Source organism: Malurus melanocephalus, unplaced genomic scaffold, assembly GCF_030028575.1.
Source record: "Malurus melanocephalus ecotype Western Australia unplaced genomic scaffold, MMel_1.1 scaffold_464, whole genome shotgun sequence".
Classification (NCBI taxonomy): Eukaryota; Metazoa; Chordata; class Aves; order Passeriformes; family Maluridae; genus Malurus; species Malurus melanocephalus.
The window spans coordinates 474,163-497,203 of record NW_026623696.1 but is presented as its reverse complement, the minus strand read 5'-3'; positions in this window follow the sequence as shown (position 1 = coordinate 497,203).

Here is a 23,041-nt window from a genome sequence, read left to right as displayed (position 1 = left end):
TAGTAATAGCTGCCATGCTGCCCCTTCCCCCACAGACAGACATCCTAACTCCYCCTCGATGATTCACCTCGTGGCCTTTTGGGGTCAGGCTTCAAACACGGCACAGTGAGCCCCTGGCTGCTCCTGAGGGATTGAAATCGTGCTGCACATGATTTCTACTTACGTGTAAACAGCGTAATGCCACRTCACAGGACAAGCTTTTCCTGGCTATTTTGGATTTGGGTGGTTTCTTATTTTACTGGAGATATTTGACATTTGCAGGGTTTAATTGTGAGCCATGTGTGTCTCACTAGTGGGGTTTATACCCAGGTGAGCAGAAGTGCAGCAACATCCCTTTCCTTGGGCTGAGCTTGGAGCTGGGAYGGGTTCTGACCCAAAAGTGCTCTACCCTGCTGCCTTCCTCTCCTCTTCATCCTCCCCAGGTCAGGCAGTGTCCAGAGAGCAGTGGCATGTGCATGACACCAGAGGCTGCCTGGGCAATGTGAGCTTTGTCCACCCAGACTGAAAAAGAGCTTTTACAGCTGCTGGTACAGCAGTAGGAGTTTACTCAGGGGAGCTGGAGTTTGGGGAGAGGACGAAATGAGCACATACTCAAGGTTTATTCCCACCGCTGGCACTGGCCGCCAGCTGCCAAACAGCACATCATCCCAGAAGGTTCTGCTCAGCCTGCCAAGGAACACATAAACCCCACTCAAGCACCTCCCTTGTGTGTTTTTATTTACTTGTTAATTGCTGACAACTGATGAAACACTGGAGGCCAGCCTGCAGGTGCCTGTTAATGCCCAGGAACATCCCTCCCATCAAGCACAGGCCGGTCTGGAGGAAGGGATTGCCTGCAGTCCCCTCTCCAAAGGCAAAGGGAGGCACCAAGAACAAGGGTTTCTCAGTGAATTTAGGAGGCTGACAGCAAACCCAGACAGCTTGGCCTACTGCAAAAGAACTCACCTTTGGGCAATGAGTGCTGAGCACAGACAGGACTGTCAGTGGTGCCACAGAACCTGGGAGAGGCAGGGCAGAGCATCCCACAGGAGGAGAGGGGTGCATTGCTGCCACACCTGAGGCAGAGAGCACCCACAGGTGCTGAGTGTGGCTGTGATCCCCTGGGGATGCCACAGTGCCAACTGTGTGGCACTAARGGGCTTTTGCCTTCAGATAAAGCTCCAGCACAGCTCACACTGACACCTCTGCACTCCTGACTCCCATGGAAATGTTTTGATGCCTCTACCCCACAATTACTGGGTGTATTAACAACATTTGCATTTCTCACATGAGTGAACTTTACTAAGTTTTAGTGCCAGCCATTGTGTGCAATCCAGTCGTTTTCGGTGAGAATCTTTTTCTCCCAAATATCTTTAAAAAGGGATGGGAAAAAGCCGTGACAGTTTATCTTCCAATCCAGCTCTCCCTTGAGAAMTGAAGAGCAGATTAAAAACAAATAGCTTGTTGAAAAATAGCGTGGACTAATAAATATAAATTTTAACAATTTTTGGGAGAAAAAAATATAAAAAAAGGAGTCAGGAAGGCGGAAAAGCGTTTTATTCTTCTTTTAAGTGATTATTTCTGCCCGCATGCCTGTCGGTGTGCAGTGCCCGGGATGCTCCAGCAGCTCGTTCTATCCCAGGGCTCTCTCTAGTGGCCGGAAAGGAAAGGCTCCCAGGGACACGCACCTGTGTGAGTCCCATATACCTTATTTTTTAAAAATATATATCATTTGACAGCGTCAGTGGTAGTAGCCATTGGCACCTAAACTATTTATAGCTTGAAGGGCAGTATGTGGGCTATTTTCTTATTTACAGTAGAACATCTTCTGTTTATCTCAATTACAGAAATTGCACGGAAAAAATGTGCATTCAACATCATTTTAATGATGTTGAACATGTGGCAAAGCCAAGCACTCAAAAACTTAAAAAAATAGCAGAATTGCAATAGTAGAAGCCCCTTTGCCAGCACACAGTGTAATCCAGGGAAGATCAGGGGCAGTGCTGTTCCCTGGACCCTTGCCTCACCCAGGGCAGCTCAGTGTGTGATAAGCTGTGAGTGGAGCTGCCATGACCTCAGATTTGGGGTGGCAGCCACAGGAATGCTGTTTGCTACCAATACAATACATCAGCTACCAGGACATTACAAAAAAAAAAAAAATAGAGTTGGAAAAGTTTTAATACCTTACATGAAGTTGAAACTCCCCAAAGAACAGGGAGTTCTGCTTGGCAAATAATACTCACTGAGCTCCAGCCAGGAACCAGAGTCTCCACCACCTTCTGCTAAAAGCTCTTAATGCACTGAACTGACTCCTCCCTTTTATCACCAGCCCTTCCCAGCTTGCTCTCCTGGGAAAAGGCCTTTTCACACCTAGAGAGACTCCTTTCCCCATCCTTCTGATAGATTTAAACTTTTCTCTCCTCTTSTTGTGTTTTGGTTTACTCTTTAGAGGATTAAAAATTGACTCTTACATACTAAAATTAATATTCTTGGTTACCTCCCCCATGTTTGTTGTAACTTTTGGTGTTAAATACCTCAGCCTGTGGTTCAAAGGCTGTAAATAGTTTTCTTAGGCTTGCAGTTCTTTCTGTGAGGTGCACATGTAAAGAAGAGGCAGTCTAGCTATAAAACAGCATCCTAATAACCCCAGATTTTTCTTCTGGTCTCCTTTGTTGTCTTTAATGGCTCTTCAGGAGCACAGATGTATCAATATGCCAGAATCCTGGGGATTTAGGCACATCACTATTCCTGCATCTAGTCCTTCTTTCAGTTTTTTTTGTGTCAGTCTTTATCCTTTACAGCTTAATTGGKTTCTGTGTTACTGAAAGCTGCTTACTACTTAAAGAGCATTGGAGAGTTGCATTGAAATATTTATGTCCAGTGCATTACTTCATTAAGGAAATGATCTAAAATGAATGGAGATTGAATTATGCCCAAAATGCCTATAAAACTGGATGCTGACTGATTACTTAATGGCTCTCCTGATATGTGATGCATTAGAGGTCTCTGCTSTCTTTAATTTTTCATGGGCTGAGCTCAGCCTGCAGCAACCCCAGACTGTTGGTTAATGGCATTTCCTTGTAACTAAGCATACTGCTCCTCTTTTTACCTCAACATGCATGGTGTTTTCATGATATATGAATTGAAGTGTCAAAGTGTGTTTTGTGCTTGAGAAAGTATTTGGGGTCACTAAAGGGATTATTCCTATTTCAGTGCCRGAAATGGGCCTGTTCTGAAAATCCTGCAGCAATTCTTGTGATGTGTTTTGCCTTGAGCCATGTAGGGGGAACTCTCACAAGTAGAGTGGTTGGGGCAAGAGAGTGGTTCTGTGGTTAAAGCTGAAGGAGCTTTATCTAGTGCCAGTCATTTAAAATAATATTTGAGCAGCAGAGAGCTTTTACCAAAGCTTGGTGTTCAGGGCTTTTAGAGATCTCAATTTGGTCTCAGTGACRGAGAATGAGTTCTTCCAGCTGTGATCAGCCAATGCAAACAGCAACACAAACATTATAGGATGCAAAGGAATGCTGTTATAGGTTATTTGGACACTGCTGTCCTCACTTCCAAGCATGTGGTGCATATTCCCCTCTCCTCCTGAATCTTCCTTCTGTTTGTTTCATTCCTCAGGATGATCACTGAGTGTTTCCAYGGTGGGCAGGGCAGGGCTCTGGGTGAATCTGGGGAGAGCAGAACCTGCAATAGGAGCTGGGACCTGGCTGCCTTGCTTGGAGCATCCTGCAGCATCATCCCTGCTGCTCAGAGCCTGCAGGGCCAGCCTGGTTTGTCAGGACTGTGAGGTGCCTGTTTCAATACCTGGGAGGGATCCAATCACCCACAGACAGTGCTGGACTGGCCTTCTGCAGGGCGGGAGTCCTTTGAACCTTTGTTTGTACAAAGGAAAACGTCCAGAATTTAACAGAAATGTCTTTTTATAACAGAAGTTTCATCTCTCTTTCCCTTCTGGCCTGTCCCTTAATCTGTCTCGTGCACTAGGGAAATCCAATCCTTGCAAAGTTAATTTTATTAATTGATGCTTATTGGATTATCGTTCAAATCAAATGGGCTTTAGCTGGGYGAGCTGGAAATAAAGAACATGCAGGGACTAACAGGCAATTCAATTCATTAATATCCCTTTGCTAGTAAAAAGTAGCTCCTGKAGAGCTACAATTTCCTGAAACACTGGGGGTTCCTCTACAGGAAGAGCAGCTGTAGCAGAAAATGGGAGAGCTGGGGCCATCTTCCAGTTCAGTGAAGTGCAGCATTGCCAGGGTTGGGGGTACCAGTGAGAGGCTCCTGGTGCCAAGCAAGGAATGTGAAATACACCACCCACACCAGGCCTATCCCGGGGAAATCTGGGATTTCAGAAGTTTGTCTTAGAAGATCAGAGTATTGCCACACTTTGGACGATTCACCAGGAAATGTGTGTGGGATGTGCCTGGCTCAGGCTGACATCAGCTGCYGTGGCTTGAGGAGATCCAGACACCCTGCAGGCAGCACCCTCTGCATTGGCAGCAGTGTTCTGCATCCCAAAAGTAGGTGTTTGGCAAGCTGAAACGCCGGGGTTCCTTCCATCTGCTGGCTGAGCTGCAGAGCCATGTCTGCTCTGAGCCAGGAGGGTGTGCTGGCTGCACAGCTTTGCTCAGCTCTGCTCTCCGGGTGCTCAAACTGCGCTGCTCTGGGATGAGCTGAGCTCTCAGGACCAAGGAAAGAGTGAAGGGGGAACCTCAGTGTCCCTTGGAAAGAGGGGAGCCCGGATCCATCCCACTCCTGCAGTGATTCAGGTGTTGGACGGTGTCTCGGGGAGAAATCCTGGAATTTCCATGCTGGAGGGAGCCAAGCTCAGCTCCTGCAGGATGCACAGCGCTGGGGCAGCCTCTCCTCGAGCACATGATGGGGTTGATGCTTCTGAGGGTTCCAAGGATCTCCCGGGAGCTGTGTCCTCTGGATGATGGCAAGCAGCAAGCCTGAGTCCAAACRCAGCAGCCAGACAGCAAAGAGCTGTGTGGATAAATAATCAGAGAGAAATWTTGGAGAATCAGGATTACTGAGGAGTGGGGAATGGGGGAAAAGGCCACAAACACAAAGGAGGGAAAAGCAGCATTTTTATTGTGTTTCTTCYAGAATAAAATAGGCTTTTATTTGTCTTCCTGGGAAAGGAGGGCGTATCTTGCTCAAAATACTCCCTGTCTCACAATGCAGTGAAAACCCAAAGCAAATCTTCTGACTCATGACAGCTTGAGGTTTTTAACACAGTAAATAAAGCAACATGTTTTCTCAAAGTCAAAAAAGGACCTGTGGTTTGTGACAAAAGTTATTAATAAAGAAAGGTTCTCTTGGGCAGTGAATTCGGAGGCTGCCTYGTCAGACAGTTATTACCAGCCCAGCACCACCATTCCTGAGACAATTGAAATTTAGCCTCTTGACAAAAAATTGGTTTTGAAGATTAATTGTCCCCTGTAGCACAGTTTTAGACYGATCTGAAATACAGAGAGGACAATTGTCCTTTGGGTTTAATAGAGCTGTCTGTCTGATATCTGCACAGCCAGAGCAGCTATGGGCACTTCTGTCCTGACTCACAGAAAATAGGGGGCAGTTTCAGAGAGGTGCYACTGCCAGAGGAGGGAACACCCATGGGTGATGTCTATCCCAGCTGCAGCCCTGAAACAAACTTTATATTTGAAAAGTGGAATTTCTTCATGCAGCTCTAACTGCACCAATGTCAGTATTGCACAGTCTACACAGCTTTTTAACCTGAATTGGAGAGACAAAGCCGGCTGGAAAGAATTGATCTGGATGTTATTTTCAAATGTGTATGAAAGGGCACTGCTGGGAGCCCTGGGGAGCTCTGGTCTCCCCAGAGAGGACTTTTCAAGTGCAGTAAAACAAACTTTGCTCTGCCAAACACAGTCATTGTCTAGCTAGTCTGGAGGTGATAGTCTGAGCTGGAGAAACTCTCCTGTGTGGAAATTCTTTTGGGATACACCTTTTTCCTTGCCTGGCTTCCTATGGTTTGAGCTGAAACTCTGTCAGTGCTCCTCTACCCTTTAAGTCTACAACAAATGAGCTTTAGTGAAATTGGGCAGAGGCATCTTAGGTATTGCTTTTGGGGCTCAATGAGAGAATCCACACTGGTGGTTGTGAAGGAAAATGGGTTTGGCAGGTTCTGCTGCTCAGAAAACACTCCATGTTTGATTCTCTCCAGTCAGGGAGCTGAATTGGAGTTGAGTATTAAACCCCCACAGACAACAGTGGGAGAAGGAAAGGTGAAGGTGTGTCTTAGGGGGAAATTTGTCGTGATTTAATGTTTCAGGACTGCAGGGGCTGCTGGTTCAAATGAATGCCTGAACCTCAGGGTGAAACACTGGTCTCTTGGCAGGTTTAATCCCAGTTTTCTGTAACAATCCCATCACACATGCTTTCCTTTCATCCTGGCARGTTTACAGCAGCAGGGAGACTGAGTGCTGACCTTGCCATGTCCTTGGTGGCTCCTGGTGCAGTTTCTTCTCTGCTCTGTGGCTGGGGAAAGATTTCTTCATTCCTTCAGCCTGGCCTCTCTGTTCAAGTGTCCATGGGCTCTGTCCCAGGGCTCTTCCTTCTTGTTCCTTCTAGGAAATTGAAAACTCGAAGAGTTACTTGTTCCAGGCAGCAGAGACTGATTGTGCATCTAATTGGGATGATTCCTGGGGAAGCTGAWGATCTGGAGGCTGAGCATGATCTCAGCTCYTGTGCAGACTGGGATGGGAATTGCYTGGGAGTGGGAAAGTAAAATTCTCTTCTGGAACAGCACTGCAGGAAKTAGAGTTTGGGACTGCTCTTGGCCGTGGTGTTTGAGAGCTGAAGCACAGGAAACCTGCCAGGCTGGTTTGCAAAAGCAGAGTCCTTCACCTCTTACCCCTGCACACAACACCTGTCCCACAATTCCTCACCCTCTTAGCTCCTGGTGTGAGAGAAACCCCTCTGAATCAACTGATTTAATGCCAGATTTAGTCAGCCATGTCCCARAAGGCTCCTGACAGCACTATCAGCCAGGGATGGCACCTCCCAGCACCTCTGGGGCTCCTGGACTTGCTGCCAAGGTCCCCAGCCAAGCCTCTCATTATCAGAGAGGAAGGTGTGGAAAGCAGTCAGTGATGCAAGTTTTGGTCAAGAATTAGCTTTGAAATTTTTGGGTTTTTTCCCCCCAGCTCTCTAAGAAAAAGACATGTTCCCTCTATTCTGTTCTGCTTTTTGCTGATAGCATCACAGCAGGGATTCAGGGAAAAAAAAAACAACCCAAACTAATAATAATAATAATAAACAACAGATAACTAAAAGCTTATTTACTTTATACAGGGAGAAGGAGAGAGAGGGAGAGGGCACAGTCCAGGAAATAAACTTGYACAATCTATTTACTGTGATGTCTCTCTTGCCTGAGCACAGGCCCCAGTCCAGGGTCTCCTTCAGCAGATGTTGTATTGAGGGGTTTTGTCACACCCTCAGCAGGAGCAGTGTCTGTGTGGACTGGTGGGTGTGTACATCCACTCTTCAGGGAATGTCTAGTTTCTTTTCTGTTTGTATTTTATTTTGGCTTGTTTTTATTAGGCTTAAAAGCAAAAGAGGGAAATGAAGAATAAAACACAATAATTTCAAATAAGGACATGGAGAGAAAACTCCTTGCTGGGTTGTGAATGACCCAACTTTGCTTAAACTCAGATGTTCCACTCTCCTCCTAAATATTCCTCAGCAGACTGCAGCTTGCTCTGTATGTGCAACTGGATTTTTTGGCCACTTGATGTCTCTGTGGGTTGTGGAGAGSCGTGGGTAAATAAATAGAGGTGACTGTGGAGCTGGATGGAAGCAGCAGCGGTGATGGGCTTGCTCCTCAGAGATGAACCTTTGATAGAGCACTGTGTTTATTCCTTCCTTGCTTATTCCTGTCAACGAGCTTCAGGTTTCTGAAATTGGAAAAAACAGGAAGATTTGGTTTGCCAAATCTTCTCCACGGGGAGCTGATGAGGCTCTGCACCCATCAGTGCTGCAGGTAGGGAACCTGCTGTAGRAATCTGGGACAAAGCTTCCCCTCAGGAGCACACTGGCAGAAGATGCCAGACTGTCACAGTGTCTCCATACAGGAGAAGATGAGGCCAAAATCCTCCTCCCCATTGCCTGCTGGGGTCTGGCATGGGGGAATTGCTGCCATAAATTATGAAACCCAGCTCTGTGTGGGGCGGGTCATGAGGAGATCTGGGGTGTTCCTGTGGCTTTGCAGCTGTGCCAGCCTGTCCTGGGACTGATCACCCAGTGACASCGGCACAGACTGGGAGTTCAGGTGGGACAGAAATGCTCCTTCCAGTCTGACACCAGCACAGTCCTWAAAATAGCATTTGCCACAAGTCTTTTGTTTATGAACTATGCAAATCTAGGAGGCAGGCTCTGATATCTCTGTGCCTTAGGTTGTGGAGACGTGGCTGGGCCTGAGATTGTTTTGGGCACTCTATAGATAAACCAAATGTGATTACAGCCACGTTTGCACATGGAAATGCCTCAGGAAAAGAAGTTTCCCATGCTCATTTCTGCCCTGTGCTAACCTTCACTGTGATGGTAGCTGGAGGATCCAGCTCTCCTGGGTTAAATCCTGTTAAATGTGTGCACAGCTGGCTCTCCTTTCAAATCCTTCCAGTCCTAAGGAATTGGAAGCTTTTTGTCTGCAAAGCCAGATCTGCCTAGATACAGGCTTTTCCTTGTGGTGATTCAGCAGGACTGTTGCTGTTCCCTAGGAATGTACAGAACCTTTTTAAGCACAATTAAAAGGAGTCCAATGACCTTTYCCCCAACTCAGTAAAAAGTTCTGCAGTGGTTTTCCTCAAACARGAAGTTTTAGCTCACTGTATGGGGTTTCACTTTGGGCCATTTACAAAGCTTCTGCCTGCAGTGTATCCATCACTTTTTCCAGGGGCACTTAAGAGGGAGGAGAGCTTTGTGYGGGGAAGATGTGACTGGGAAAGTGCTCATCTCCAGCAAAACAGCTTCCCTGAGCCACTTCCCAGCCCCAGGCCACTTGAGCAAAATTGCACACAGGGCTCATGCTGCAATTTGCTGTTGCTTGTGTGGGAAGATAAACTTGAAACGTCTCAGTCTAACTGCTAAACTGCAATTTAAGAGCTACAAATGGCTGAGTCTTAGAGGGGAATAACAGATTTGAACYGAAACTCTGCCATTCTGTCCCCGGAGGCAGAGAGAGACCAGACAAAAGAACTGCCTTGAGTGGAGCATATGGATTTGTAGAGGTGACAAACCCTCTYAGGAGGTGTCAGCAGTGCCATGGGCTCTGCTGCAGATCAAAGCAGATGGGGCTTAGAAGTGATGGGCTTAAAGTGAGTGGCAAGGCTTGATGAGGAAATGGTCTGGGAAATGCACAGAAACGGCAAAGGCTTCTGTCTCCACACACTCTGTTCCTGTACAGTCCACATGAGAAAAAAAWGGGGAATTTGTTTATTAAACAGCTTTCTGTGACTTATTAATTCCATTCATCTGAGGATAGAGCAGCTCCCTCCAGAGCGCTTGTTATTGCTTGCCTGGAAATCAGTCAGGGTCTGTCCATGAAATGATGTTCTGGTTGAAACTCCTTGTTCAGTCAGTAATTTATGCAATTGCTAGGAGACTGCTCATATGGCTAAATGACTTATATTAACATAACTTTAATTCTGTACTTTTAACAGAAATAATTTATGCTTCCTGTTTCTTCAGGAGCYGGTATTACTCTTCAAGTCCAACTTCTGGGGAGAGATCAAGGCTTTGTCTTTTCACCAGTGATTGCCTCAAGTTATCTTTGAGGCTTGAAGCTGCTCAAATTCCCTCAGTAGCCAGACTGGGAATATGAAACAGGTCTTGGAAGGTATCAGTTCCTAAAACCTCTTATCTTTTCCCAGGGAAGTGTTTGTTGGGACTTAGTCACACAGATAATTATGGTCAGGTTGGCTTCCCCAAGTGGGTGCTGGTGCTTGCAAACTTAATCAATGCTTCWAGCAAATGTTAGAAGTTTTGATGKCACTTATCTACTGAGGAATAAAGAAATTCAACTGATGTTTGGTGCGAGAGCTGCTCTAATAGTTGCTGTGGTCTCTCTCATTAAGTCTGATAGCTGTGATTTCCTGCAATAGCTGCACCAGCTGGTGCCCTGCCATGTCTCCATTTTTTCCCACTTAGAAGCTGAGCCAGTTCTCCATGGCAGATTATGGTCTGCCAGTGGGATCTAGATGGGAAGAGAAAGTGCTTGGAGAATTTAGGACAGAAAGTACCGTAGAGGAGATTTAGTAAGAGATGCCTATTAATTATAAAAGGTGGTACAAATTCCTAATCTACAAACTGTTTTATTAATGGTGACCATCATTAATACAAAACACTCAGCTAAATGCTGCATGAGCTGTGGAGCAACAAATGGGGGATTGCTTTGTGTTAAACAAAACCTCATGAGCACACAAATGACAGTATGGGGAAATTCCTGAAAAAGTTCTTCTCCCATCRTCTCAAAGGAGATAGTTTTAATTGAAAATAGGCACCATATGTGGAAGGATCCAGTTGGAGCCCTTCAGCTGGATTACTTTGTAATGCAAAAGGGGGAAAAGTCTATCTCCAATTATGACAATATATTTTGCCAGCCTGCACTGATGGAGTGTTGCCAGGGAAACTCTCTAATCATCAAAGAACATGTTAGTGTTAATGTGATTTTTGTAGGTCTCCTAAGAGAATGGCTCATGTCCTTCCAGGAGAAAGGCACTGCTGAATAAATCATCCAGCATTCTTTACCAGTGAGACCATCCTAAGTCTACTGAACAAATGAGGATTTTTCTCCTGAAAGGAGTCAAGCTTCTCCTCTGCTGAGCACACCAGGCATGCTGGCAGCAGCTGCTTGGAGACATGTGCTTACATGCTGGGGTTTTTCTTGGGGGATGTTGCCCAGAGAGCCCTTCAAGTTAGCAGGATGGTTGGTGGGACAGCAGAACATCATGCAAGTGGGTCAGTAGCCACTTTTGGGGGGATAGTGAAACCCAGGGGCAGGTAATTCTGAAAGCAAAGCTCTCCTGTGCTGGTTTGCTCTCCATYCTTGCACCTGACCATTGAGCTTTCTGCTTTCTCTGCCCCACCACCCAAGRGCTTTCCTCTTTCTTGGTACTGCTGCAGAACAGTATCAGGACAAGCTGCAGAAGCCTCTCCTAATCTGTGGGGAGCTGTGTCTGGGACAGCAGCCACAATCTCTCACTAGGACCGCAAGGGCATGTATTACTCCTTGGTGGTGTTTCTCACTGGAAGGCCATGAGGATGGGAGCATCCTGCAGCTGGTTGAGTGTCCTTAGGGTGTATGGCAGGATCGAGACACACCCTAGAACGTGTCTAAACCTCCCAGGGTACCAGAGTGCCACCCCAGMCCCAGCAGCACCCACCCTGGCAGGGCTCCTCACAGACCCTGTGCTGGTTTTCCCCCTTGTTCAGTGCCTCACGTGAAGCTGGGGAGAAACCTGGGCTCCTCCTGCACATTCAGGGTTTGGGTCTGCTGAGGACACAGCACAGCCCKGTCACAGGCAGCTCACTTGCTTCATCATATTTTATTAACTTTTCAGGAGGTGAAGGGGGAAGCACATTCCCTGCCCTGTTGTGCTTGAAAGGCTCACCTTGAGGTCAGGCAGGCTGTTTCATTCTATGTTTGCAGACAGCCAAATTAATTTCTAGGGCTGTTTAGCAGGAGCATAAGGTTTACCAGTGTGTTGTCCTGGAAAGCTCTGCTAATACACAATCTCCATCAATTACCCTGCCCTGCATCAATTACCCTGTCTGAAGAGGTCTTCCCTGTGTGACTTATTTTGTTCTGCCCCTTCTCTCCAGCTTTGTATAAAAATGAGCTACCTTGGCAAAAGTCAAAGAAACACACTGAAATCTCCCTGGCTGTCTGCCCACAAATATTCTCTGCTTATYCCTTGTGTTGGGGAGGGCTAGTGAAGGCACATGGGGCAGCTTTGGCTGTGCCTGGCTCAAGGGTCCATCACTCCTCTGAGATGGTTCCTGCAGAGCAGACTCTCAGTCCTGGGGCTGGGTGGATTTGGATGGATTTGGGGCTGTGGGGGCTGAGCTGTCACAGCCCAGGCCAGGGAGCAGTGAGGTAGCTCTGACCAAGCTGCCTTTTCCCTGCCAGTGGCAGACTGTGCTAGAAAGCTCTAAATGCTCTTTTTCTCCATTCATGCTGCCAGGCAGGTCTCCAAGTGCACAGACAGTGCCCAGGAGCTGGAATCATTAAGAGAAGGAAGGAGCAGAAGGAAGATGTGTACAGGGGTTGCAATCAGAGGATTTGAGCATTGGTGATTTCTACCCTGGAGCCAGAGAGGAGCCGGCAGTCCCAGTGCTGAGCTCAGGAATTCACTGGTGCTGTGGAAAATGGGTGGGAGCCTTACAAAAATTTGGCTTCTACATTTACCTGGAGACCACAGGGGCCCTTCAAACACTGTCACTGCYCTTGGGCTGAGCTGTCCCCTCTGGAGCTTATCCAGTAACTCTGTCTGGTCATGTATTGTGACACTGTCAGAGTGGAGACAGAACTGGAGAATTGGGCCCTTTTTACTTTTAACAAAAAGTAACAGCTGATTAACCAGATTTGAACTAACATGGGGYTAGTTTCTCATTGCAGTTAACACTGATGATAAACCATGCGTGATTTTAAGAGTGTTCATGAAAGGTTAGATATAATGCCTTGTATCTCTTCATCTCCTCACTCTGCTTCTTCCTCCCAAAGCACAGTTCATGTTTAGATCGTTTTTACATTTTTTAGAGCTCTCTGCAAACATTAACTAATTAATCCTCTCAGCCCACTATACATATGCTTTAATTAATGAGCACTCATTTACTTAACTCACACTGTCTCATTAAATATAAATTGAATATATGTTTGGGAACTTTAACTGGARACATTAGTGGGGATTTATTCAAAGAATGAATGCGAAATATGTTAATGGTAGCTGGAGGCAGCAAAATTCAAATGCTAAGGTATTTAGAGTAAAATATGTTGTGGTGTCAGTGAGTGTCAGTGAGCAGAGTCAGACAATTAGCTGTTCCTACAAGATGCATATGTTGTCGTGACCTTGAAGCCATCCTTCAYTCCGTGTTGTTACCATAGTAATCCTGATAATTCGCTTCCCCTAATGCCTGTCTATACACTTTGTTCTGGTGTTGAATTTTYCAGGCCTGCAGGAGCAGGGCTGGCAGCTTGCTGTGAGTTACTCAGAGCTGCAGTGTGCTGACACAGACGTGTAAATGCTGTGGATTTGCTGTGGGCACTGGGGCAGCCCTTCTGCTTTAGAACACACCCAGCAGAGCAGCCTGGGAACCCTGGTGATGGTCTCAGCAGCTCTGTCTGGAGGCTGCTCTGGGCAGGAGGAGTGRAACAGGATGTGTCTCAGCTTCCCATTAGCCAGCATCCCTCCTGGAGGGGATTTACTGCTCACGCTGACCAAGCTCTGTAGGAGCAGCTGCACTGACACAGCTCCTGCAGTTCTTTAGGGCCACACTGCCATGGGTGTCACTGAGAGTTAGAACCAAAGTGCTCCTGGGGATTTGGGCTGCTCTGCCCAGGTAAAATGCTCTTGGCCGTGTCTCATCTTGTTGCATCCTCAAGCACCGAGCTGTTGAAGTGCTCCCTGCCACCCAAGAGGCAATCACAGCTCAGTGATGACTGAAGTGTTTTCCTATGAATAAATTTGTAAATCAGAAGAGGAAGAGTTGAGGGTTTTTACAGGGTTGTGAGTGTAATTTATGTTGTAGACATGTGATTAGAAATGAAGCATTATTTGGACACCTTAGATTTGGGTCAAGTCTTCCAAATCCCATAGTAGTTAGAGAAAAATATTATTGTTTGAAGTTTCACGGGTTATTTTACATTTTTTATCTTCCCATACCTTGGGGAAATAGTAAGCCAGAATTTTGACTTGTGGTCAAGAGGCATCTCCAAATGTAACTGAATCTTTCCTCGMTATAAAATTGAGAGATTTTTCTCCTCAATTTTGTTGACAAATGGTAGAAGTGCTTTATTTCCCTTTGTTTTCAGTGCCTCATGAAGAGCTCACTCTTGGTGTGTAGGAGTACCAGTGGTGAATGGTGAGGGATGGAGTTCCTGCTTGTCCCTACTTGGTTCTTGGTTCTTGGTTCTTGGTTCTTGGTTCTTCACTGTTTTCAATTGAAGTTTCTGGAAAAGCTGTACTTCTTTCTCTTCTGTTTTTATAACAATACAGAAAACATTCAGTAACATTATTTCCTGGCCTTGTTTTTCCTCCCAGCAATATTTCGTCCTCAAAAAAAAATTTATAAGGATGTAAGAATAAACATGCAGGATCTAGCCTAGTGTCTCATTTACAGCAGCATACAGGCAAGTGTAGTTGTAGTTTTCTAAACAGTCTTGCTTCCAGCAGTTTGTGATGCAGGGCTTTTGTAAGGCAGAGTCTGTCTTTGTATTTCATTCTTCAGAGAAACATTCCAATTTTCAGCCTGTGTCAACTACTGCCATCCACAACATTCAGAACAATGAGTTCCTTGGCTGCAATACTCGTTTATGTAGAATCACCTCCTTTAGATTGTTTTGAATTTGTTCTTATGGTTTTGTGTGATAGCCCTTAGCTCTGATTTGGAGAGAGTGCATGTGCAGCCTGTACCTGTTCCCAGTCTCCATGCCACTCCTGATTTTATGGATATTTTTGTGCTTCTCTTAGCTGTTTCTTTTCAGGGTTGAAGAAACCTAATCTTTTTAGACTGGAACCATTTCAACTATCTTTGACTGCTTTTTCAGGGTGAAGGTACAGGTATGTGAAGATGCCATTCAAATAAACTCACTGGCTTGTCCTTAACGTGTGGGAATAGTTTTGCTGAAATCAGTGCCATGCTCAGAAAAAGGAGCTTCGGATAACAAGTAGTCTGAATATTCAGACCAATCTGAGAGCACACAAATAAGGTGACTTTGCAGGATTGGTTTCTTTGGTGCTGTTTTTATGCTAGATAATTATGGAAGGAAAGAGCAAAGAGTTTTCCTATTTTAAAATTTTTCTGGTAGATTGCAAGTGTGCAACAGCACARCCATAAGTAAAGGAAGAGGCTATGTAGAACAGTGAAAAGAATGTAGGAGGGGATTGATTATACTGTCCTGTTCAGAGTGATAATATGGGTTTGGAAGAGATTTGGAATGTGTTAAGATGTTAGGCAAGGCTTACTGATGCTTTTTAATCTTCATTTGGATAGCTAAGGGTAATTTATTTTGCTCCAGCTGGGAACATGTCTAGTGAAAAGGATGAMAAGTTGCATAAAAAATCTCTTGAGGCAGTTGCAAAGGGAATAAGCATTGCCTGAGAGGATGTACATTGTTGGCCAGCTCGGAGACAGTCCCTGCCTGTCCCTTTCTTCTGTGATCCCAGAATCCTAAAATTGTTTGGATTGAAAGGATCCTGAAAGAACATCTTGTTCCAACCCCCCTGSCTAGGGCAAGGACTTCTTCCTCTAGACCACATTGCTCTGAGCCCACCCAACCTWGCCCAGCAAGGGGTGGGACATCTGCAACTTCCCTGTGCCAGTGTCTAACTGCCTGCACAATAAAGAAAACCTCAGAAAACCTTGAGCTCCCACCTTGTGATTCATCAGCTCATTACAAAATTCCCTGTGTCAGACACCATTCAATTCTCTTGAATAAAGCTCCTCTASTGCTGCCCTGAGGACTCTTGTCCCTTCCTGCAGGGTGTCATTCATCCTGGGCAGTATGACAGCTCAGCGTCCTCAGGACAACCTGCAAAGGGATTTCTTGGAGTCTTGCTCTCAATAATGTATTTCTTAAGTGGCAGCAATTTTTTTTTTTCCTCTGGCCTTTATCAGAAAACAGTGAGGGGGAACATGAGGAGTCCTTGGAGGTGTCCTGGGTTCTGTTCTCTGGGACTCTGGGAGATGCTGACTGCACAAGTGAGGCTGTGTGTGTGTGTCCATACAGCACCAGTGGCAGGGAAAATTTACCATTTGCACCAAAAGCCCCTGGAAAGAAGGACTCAGTGGACCAGGTGTGATRTAAAATCCTCTGGATTTGTCTGGACAAAGGCAGGTTCTATTTTGTGATTGTGGTTCTGGTTTCTGGGCTTTGCCAATGAGRAGAGCAGGTGCAGTCTGATACCTCCCCCAGTCATCCAAATCATGGGTGTGATGAGAAAAATGTTACAGCCCAAGGCCCTGCCCAGCTCAGAAAATAGTGGGATTGATGACTGTGGACTGTGCTTGCATACTTTCAGTATCTTCCAAAGCCATGAATTTTGTTGGGAGCAGTTTAAAAGAGTGATGGCAGACAAAATTTCATGTGGCTTTGGTTTCAGTTCTATTCTTATTTTTTTTTCCTGTTATAGTTCCGTTTGCCTCATTTAGTGCTTTTGTTCCTTGCCWGAATTCTCAGATCAATATTTGCAAAAAGGATTTTATGTGAGATCAGCTAGAAAAAAAAATGCCAAATCATTAGTGTGTGTGGGTATGCAAAAGTTTGAGACAATTCTTCTTGAGCAGCTGCAGAACTGAGACACGAAGTCAATGTCTCCAAAGTCTGCATGATTAGACTTCAGAATTAATTCAGTATGATCCCACAGAAAAGCCTCATCTCTCAGTTTCCCTTAGGAAAATCTGGCCCCCAATTTGAATTTGGTGACTCTCTTCTTGATATAAGGACATACAATATTAAACTCCTTTACTTGTTGAAAACTGCGGTATAAATGTAAAATGCTTGAATAATCCATTTGAAGCTGCTACCCATGAGATTTTTCTGGAGCCAATTTTGTAGCCTTCAGAAATACCTGGGCTGAATTTACCTGRGAAGGAAATTACTTTCTGCTTTCCTAAATCCACCCTCACACCCACGCCAGAGTTTTCACTGGTTACAGGAGTCTGCTATACTTCAAAGCCTTCCCCAATTTGCAGTGTTGCTCTGGGTTGTTAAGCACACAGCACCTTGTCCTTCTCCAATGTTAGCATCACTGATATCTTGATAATTCAGAGATAAACGCCTCCATAAAGCCTGTCTGCTGCTTCTCCGTTCACCTCTTTATTTTTCAGTGGGGAAAAGAACTATTTTAGTTGTTTTCATTTCAATAAATAAAAAAGAAGGCAATATCGCCTTTTTTAATGGATCTGGGTTTTTTTCCTCTCTGCAAAAACCTCATGGGAGAATGTGGTTGGGAAGGGATGACTTAACTGTTTTTCTGTTCTGTTTTTGCGGGAGGTGAATGGAGAAGATTCCAATTAAAATGCCTTTTTCCCTTGCTCTGTCTTTGGCAAAGTATGTTCGAGGAAGATGAGAAACTGTTCCATTTTAGCAAGGCAAGTGCTAACAATAGAAGTCACAGGAGTTAGACAAAATTGGGTTGGAAAGGCCATAAGTCTGTGCCTTTCTTCCTGTTTAAAGGCAGGATTGACTCACCTTGCTGTGCCTATGAAAGATCCTTTTCTAAACTCTTCATGGACGATTTTTATGCCTGGAGCACCCAGACTTCTCATGCACAAGAATTTCCAGTCCTTCTCCATTTTTATTTTCCCCACTGCAGTCCAAGCCTATCCTTTCTTGCCCAGACCACCACAGAATAACTCATAACTTCTTTTCTGTAGTAACCTTTTGTTTGCAGAGCACTGAGTGCTTCCCCTCCTGGTTTTCTAAGTCAAACAGTTCCTGTTTCACCCTTTTTCTGGCTCACTGAATTTTCTGCACCTCTGAACATTTTAGTCTGCATTTCACCMACGTTTCTGGTCTGTGATTCCAGGCCTGGACACAGTTCTGGGATGAAGAGGAAGATTTTCTGTGTCTTCTGGGAAGCATGGGTAGTTCTGCAGCCCTGGAGGGTTTCTGCCTTTTGAAAGGAACCTGTTCATGTTTCTACAGCTTGCCTTTGACCACAGCTCAGGAAGTCAGGATTTATTGGTGTTTGTTCTTCTTTACCCACAAGGTATTATTATTCCTTTAGAAAGAAATTAGGATGGATTTAAGTGAATCAGTTTTGAMAAATYAGTCCAGARTGTTAGTCCTCTCMCAGAATCACAGAATGTTCTGAGTTAGAAGGGACTCACAAGGATCACCAAGTCCYACTMTTAAATGAACAGCCTGGACCAAACCCCTGACTTTGGTGTCATTGGCACCAACTGAGCTCATCTCCTGTGGCTCTGTGATTTTTAGGTGGTGAAAGCTGGTACGTCTCTAACCCCACAGCTCCTCCTTCATCTCTCTCAAATGTCTCTCAAAAAACCCTTCATCCTCTGCTGATTCACCTGAAGTTATTCCCATGAGGGGTGCCTTCCCCAGAAACTGGAAACAATGAAAAAAAAAAGGAAAAAGATTAATTTCAAATATAGAAGGAAAGACTGAGTTCCAAACCGAGGCCTCTTTGTTTTCCTCTTGTCTTTCCCCCTCTTCTTACAGCCTTGCTGAGAAATAAAGTTTTTTTCCTCCTGATGTGCTCCAGGCTCAGAGGGAGCTGAGGAAGGAGTGATAAGGGCTTGGCTGAGGGATTCAGGGAGGTCAGAAAAAAAAAGAACAGAAAAGTCAGCAGGGCTGCATTAATACCTGGTGCTCTGAGCTCTTCTTTGTGAGCTGGTGTTGCACAATGTGCTGGAGGCTATTAACTGTGACCTGAGCTCCTCACTGTCACATATCCTTGGGGACATTGCTGCCSTGCCTCAGTTTCTCCCTCTTTTAAAATGAAATCCATGATCCTGAAGACCCATGCAGAGAGTTTGGAAAGTGAGGGATGAGGAAAGCCAGGGATTTAGTGTGCTGGCCCTCAGTGGAGGTTGCAGCCTGAGGACCAAGGACAATTTGCTTGAATTGCCCAGTTCAGACCTTTGGGATGGCAATTGTGCTCAGCGGGGCTGGCAAGGAGCTGCCTCTGGGGTTTGAGAGGAGGAATGGACTGGCTCATCTTAGACAGTTTGCTGCACAAACCAGAGGGTGCAGCGGGGTCAGAATCAGCCCCTAAAGGTGCATGCGTCCACTTTTGCCTTTGTCTGAGTCCTCTTGAAGGTCAGAGCTGTGATATACAGCCAAAGTGTTTTGGCTACCTGGAATATACGTATTTTCTACCAGAATGACTTAATTTGACTTGCTTTTAAGGTGTGGCAGACTAACCTTACAAATCCATGGAAAWATTTCCCAGAGCTGCCCATTTTTCCTAGGCAGCTGTTTCTGTGCATGTGTCAGGGATTTGTCCTGCTTTATTAGTTGAATTTATTTTCTTTCCAGAGCAAAACTGCAACCAATGTAAATGAGCACCTCRTATTTCTTTTGGGCTAGAGCCATCTCAGGGCTGGGGCTGAGCAGCTGCTGCTGTGCCACGTCACAGAAATCACAGCCCCGTGCTTGCGGATCCCCAGATGAAATCTCTGGCAAATTAAATCAGCTCCAAACTCTTTATGCTGCTGCTGCACAGCCAGGGACCATTAGATAATGAAATGGGGAGAATAATGGGCTTGATCAGAGGTATTCCCCACCCCATCAAAATCCCACTGCTGAGACATGGCTGGGAGCACAAGTGTGCAGCTCTGCAGCTCTCCCCTCACATCAGGAGATTGCTGTGAGCTGTGAGCTGTGCTCTTGCAGGAGGGGTGTTCCTGGAGGCAGCAGCAGCTCCTCTGCTTGTCCTTTATCATCATTTTGCCCTGGTGTGTCACGGGGATCACTCAGAGCTGCCCTATGCTCTGGAGGGAGTAATGGACTGCTCTGGACAGTTCTGCCTAAACCTGCACTGCATCCGAAAGGTCTGTCTGTCCTGGAGGGAGGTGTCACTGTCACTGCTGGTGGCAGTCCTGTGCTCGCTGGCAGATGGACCTGAACAGGATTGATGGCTCTCAGGCAGACTCTGTAAAGCCAAGTGTTGGACTAAACTGTTGTTTCAATCAGTAACAWAAATACATTGCTTGCTCGGCCTTGAGAAGTTGGGAACTCTGGGGAAGAAYAGGCTTTAAGGTTATTTGCTGTCACATTGCACAGAGATAAAATATTGGGCTTCCCCAGCAGTTTGGAAGCTTAAAGCAYATTTAAACACACTTTTGAAAACTAATTAAACTGGGACAAATATATTTGAACACCCTTGTTTTGCAGTACAAAGGACTTATCCTTCACCACGGAATTTATAATGCTTTGGTTACATTAATACCAAGGCCAAATTTCCTTGGTAACCAGGCATGGATTTTATTGCAAACCCATAACACATCTCCTCATTTCCGTGCTCTGTGTTATTGAGATGCCCAGGGAAGGGAGGAATCCTGCAGCAGCCAGCGCTGAGTGCAGTGAGACAACAGTGCAAACAAAGGCTTGCCTTGGTCACTGATCACACCCGCCTGCAGAGGGTTCTGGAATTTAAATCACAGCAGAGGACGGTGGCAGCTTTCACTGGGGGAGCCTCACTCTTTAATTGCAGAACTTGCAGCAGGGATGAATCCTGAGGTGTGTTTGGATGAGCCTCCCCAGCAGCTTGGAATGCAGTGCTTGCTCATCCAACTCTCCAGTGGTGCAGCTTCTCTGCTTTCTTCACGCTGATCTAACAGCTGCCCTGGAAAAGGGAATTTCCCCTGCTCCTTAACTCTATTTCTTTTCTGTTTTCCTGCAATATCTCCATTTTCCTACTGCTTACCCTTGCTCCCCAGGCAATCCCAAACATCCTGACTCCTCTCTGAGGGAGCAACCACCTTCAAGGGTCAAMGCTTTGCAGGGAGGGGGCAGTTTTGCATTCCCTTGCCTTATTATGAGGACTCAAGGGCTTTCCTTCCTTGGCTGAGACTTGCTGCTGAAATATCTGGTAGTCCAGTTTGTTTATCTGGCTGCTGGCCTTTGAAGGATGTGCTGCCACAGAGTTGTCATGAGAGCTGCTGGCTGGAGCAAATGAGAACAAATGAGAGGCGGAGAGATTGTGGCCTGAGCAGCAGCAGCTCTGCCAAAACCTGGCCCCCTGTCCAGCAGCTCCCGAGCTCTCCAACCATTCAGGCTGAAGGAGAAGCCTCACAGGAGGCTCTGGCAAACAGCAGCTCTGCCTGATTCACCTTCCAAGGGCAGCTCCACAAAATGTACTCGCAAGGTGCTGCAGCCTCTGAGCAATAAAGCAAAGCCATGCTCTTCTCCCACCCTGGGCACGGCATCAGCTGCCTCTGTGCCCAGGGAAAGGTGTGTCACCACCTGCAGGGTGGCACTGAGGGCTGGAGGTGGCAACAAGGGCAAGGTGGTGGCACCTGGAACCCCTCCTGTGTGGGGATCCTGGGCAGGGGGAGGACAAGGGGGTCCTCAGCAGCTCTCAGTCACTCTCTGGCCTCAGGGAGACCTTCAGGCTGAATTGCAGCTTCACGAGAGGTGTTGTCTCTTTTTCTAAGCCCTTTCTGTGTGAGAGGAAGGGCAGGTAAAGCCTGGAGAGGAGGAATGATGATGGGATCAAAGCTGGCAAGCAAGAGCARGGATCAGCTTCCCAAAGGCAAAGAAAAGCCACAGAGCCAGASTCTGTGGAGAGGGATGTTTACAAAAGCTGCTTCTGAAGACATCTGAAGGCATTTTCAGATGTTAATGCCAACATTTTCTATAAATGTATTGTACAGGTATCTTGCTGAAATTGAGAATTGTGGYAATCTGGGTTAAGCAGATAAAACCAAGGTGCAGGAAGGGGAAWGGCTCACCATGGACACATGGCAGGGCTGAGACAGGGTTTGGTTTCCTCCTCGTGCCCTGAGTGATTGAGATGCTGTGGATCTCTGTCCATGGAAAGATTCAATTTACTAATTGTGCTTCTGCCACACAGAGTGGGATTGGCTATGTCTCTTTGATGTCTTTCACATGTTTTAAAATAAGGAATATTTATAATGCAACTACAAAACYAGAATTCCCTGAGTGAGACAGGAAGCTCAGGCTTTTATCTGCCATTTTAGAGGCCATTTATGCAGAAAATGGAACAAAAAGTGAGTTGGCCTCAGAAAATAACTTTTTTTTTAAAGAAGTTCTATTGTCTTTCAAATCTACTCCCCCCCCCCGCCGGTGAGAAGGGATCAAAGGTACAAAGATAGCTAAGAGTCTGAAATGGATGAGTTCAGGTGGTTTGAAAGTTTTTTAAAATGCATCATTATTTCAGTATAAGCCCTCAAAGCCATCTCTATGAAAAGAAACCTTCACCAACCCTCAAAGCTTGATGGAAGCAAACATGGCAGATTATTCATTGGTTTCTTACAGACACAAAGGAAAACAAATAAGGCTGTTCACAAAAAATTTGCCTTTTTGGTTAGTAAGTCAAGATATCCTGCTTCCTACCTCTTTCCTAGCCTGGAGGTTGCAACTGTGCCATTAAAAACAGGATGTGAGGGAAAGAAAARGTTGGGAAGTGATAGAAAGGCAACAGCCTTTTCTGAGTATGACTGAGAGGTCCTGGAATGAAGGAGGAAACAGAGGATGAATTATCAAACTCTGCTCTATCAGTGAACCTGTTCTTTTTATTTTCGTGGTACATTCTGAAAATGACTAAGAAAGTTTTTTTTTATTATTTTTTTTAATTTTCCCACAGCACCCTTCTTCTGTATTTAAGGAAAGAAAAATATTAGAAAAGAACGGGATGAGGAATTGTCATTTCACAAGGTCGTCTGATCTTAGATGGAGGTGATGAAATATCTAATAAACAGTTCAGGAGACCTCAGCAGGAACCAATGTCCAATAACTTCTAATTCAAATATTTTTGAAAGGCAGATCTGTATTAGTCTTTCCCCCCATGMTTTACTCTTTATATGCCAGTCCAGTCTTGAAGAATTCTGGAAATTATCAGGAAAAAGAAAGAAACATGGGGAATTTTTGCTGGTCAGTGATCCCTTCTCATTGTCACCCTACAAATGAGACATCTCTTTAAAGCTAGTTCCCCACTCACTCGCTGGTGTTGCTTGGAAACTAATTTTACAAAATCCCACATATTTCAGTGTGCTAGCAGATAAATATGGAGGTAATTGAAAGGTCTGCAAACACCTCTGGAGAAGAAGGGGTAGGTTGCACTAATGTGTGATGATGCAATTCCTGATGCGCTGAAATTTT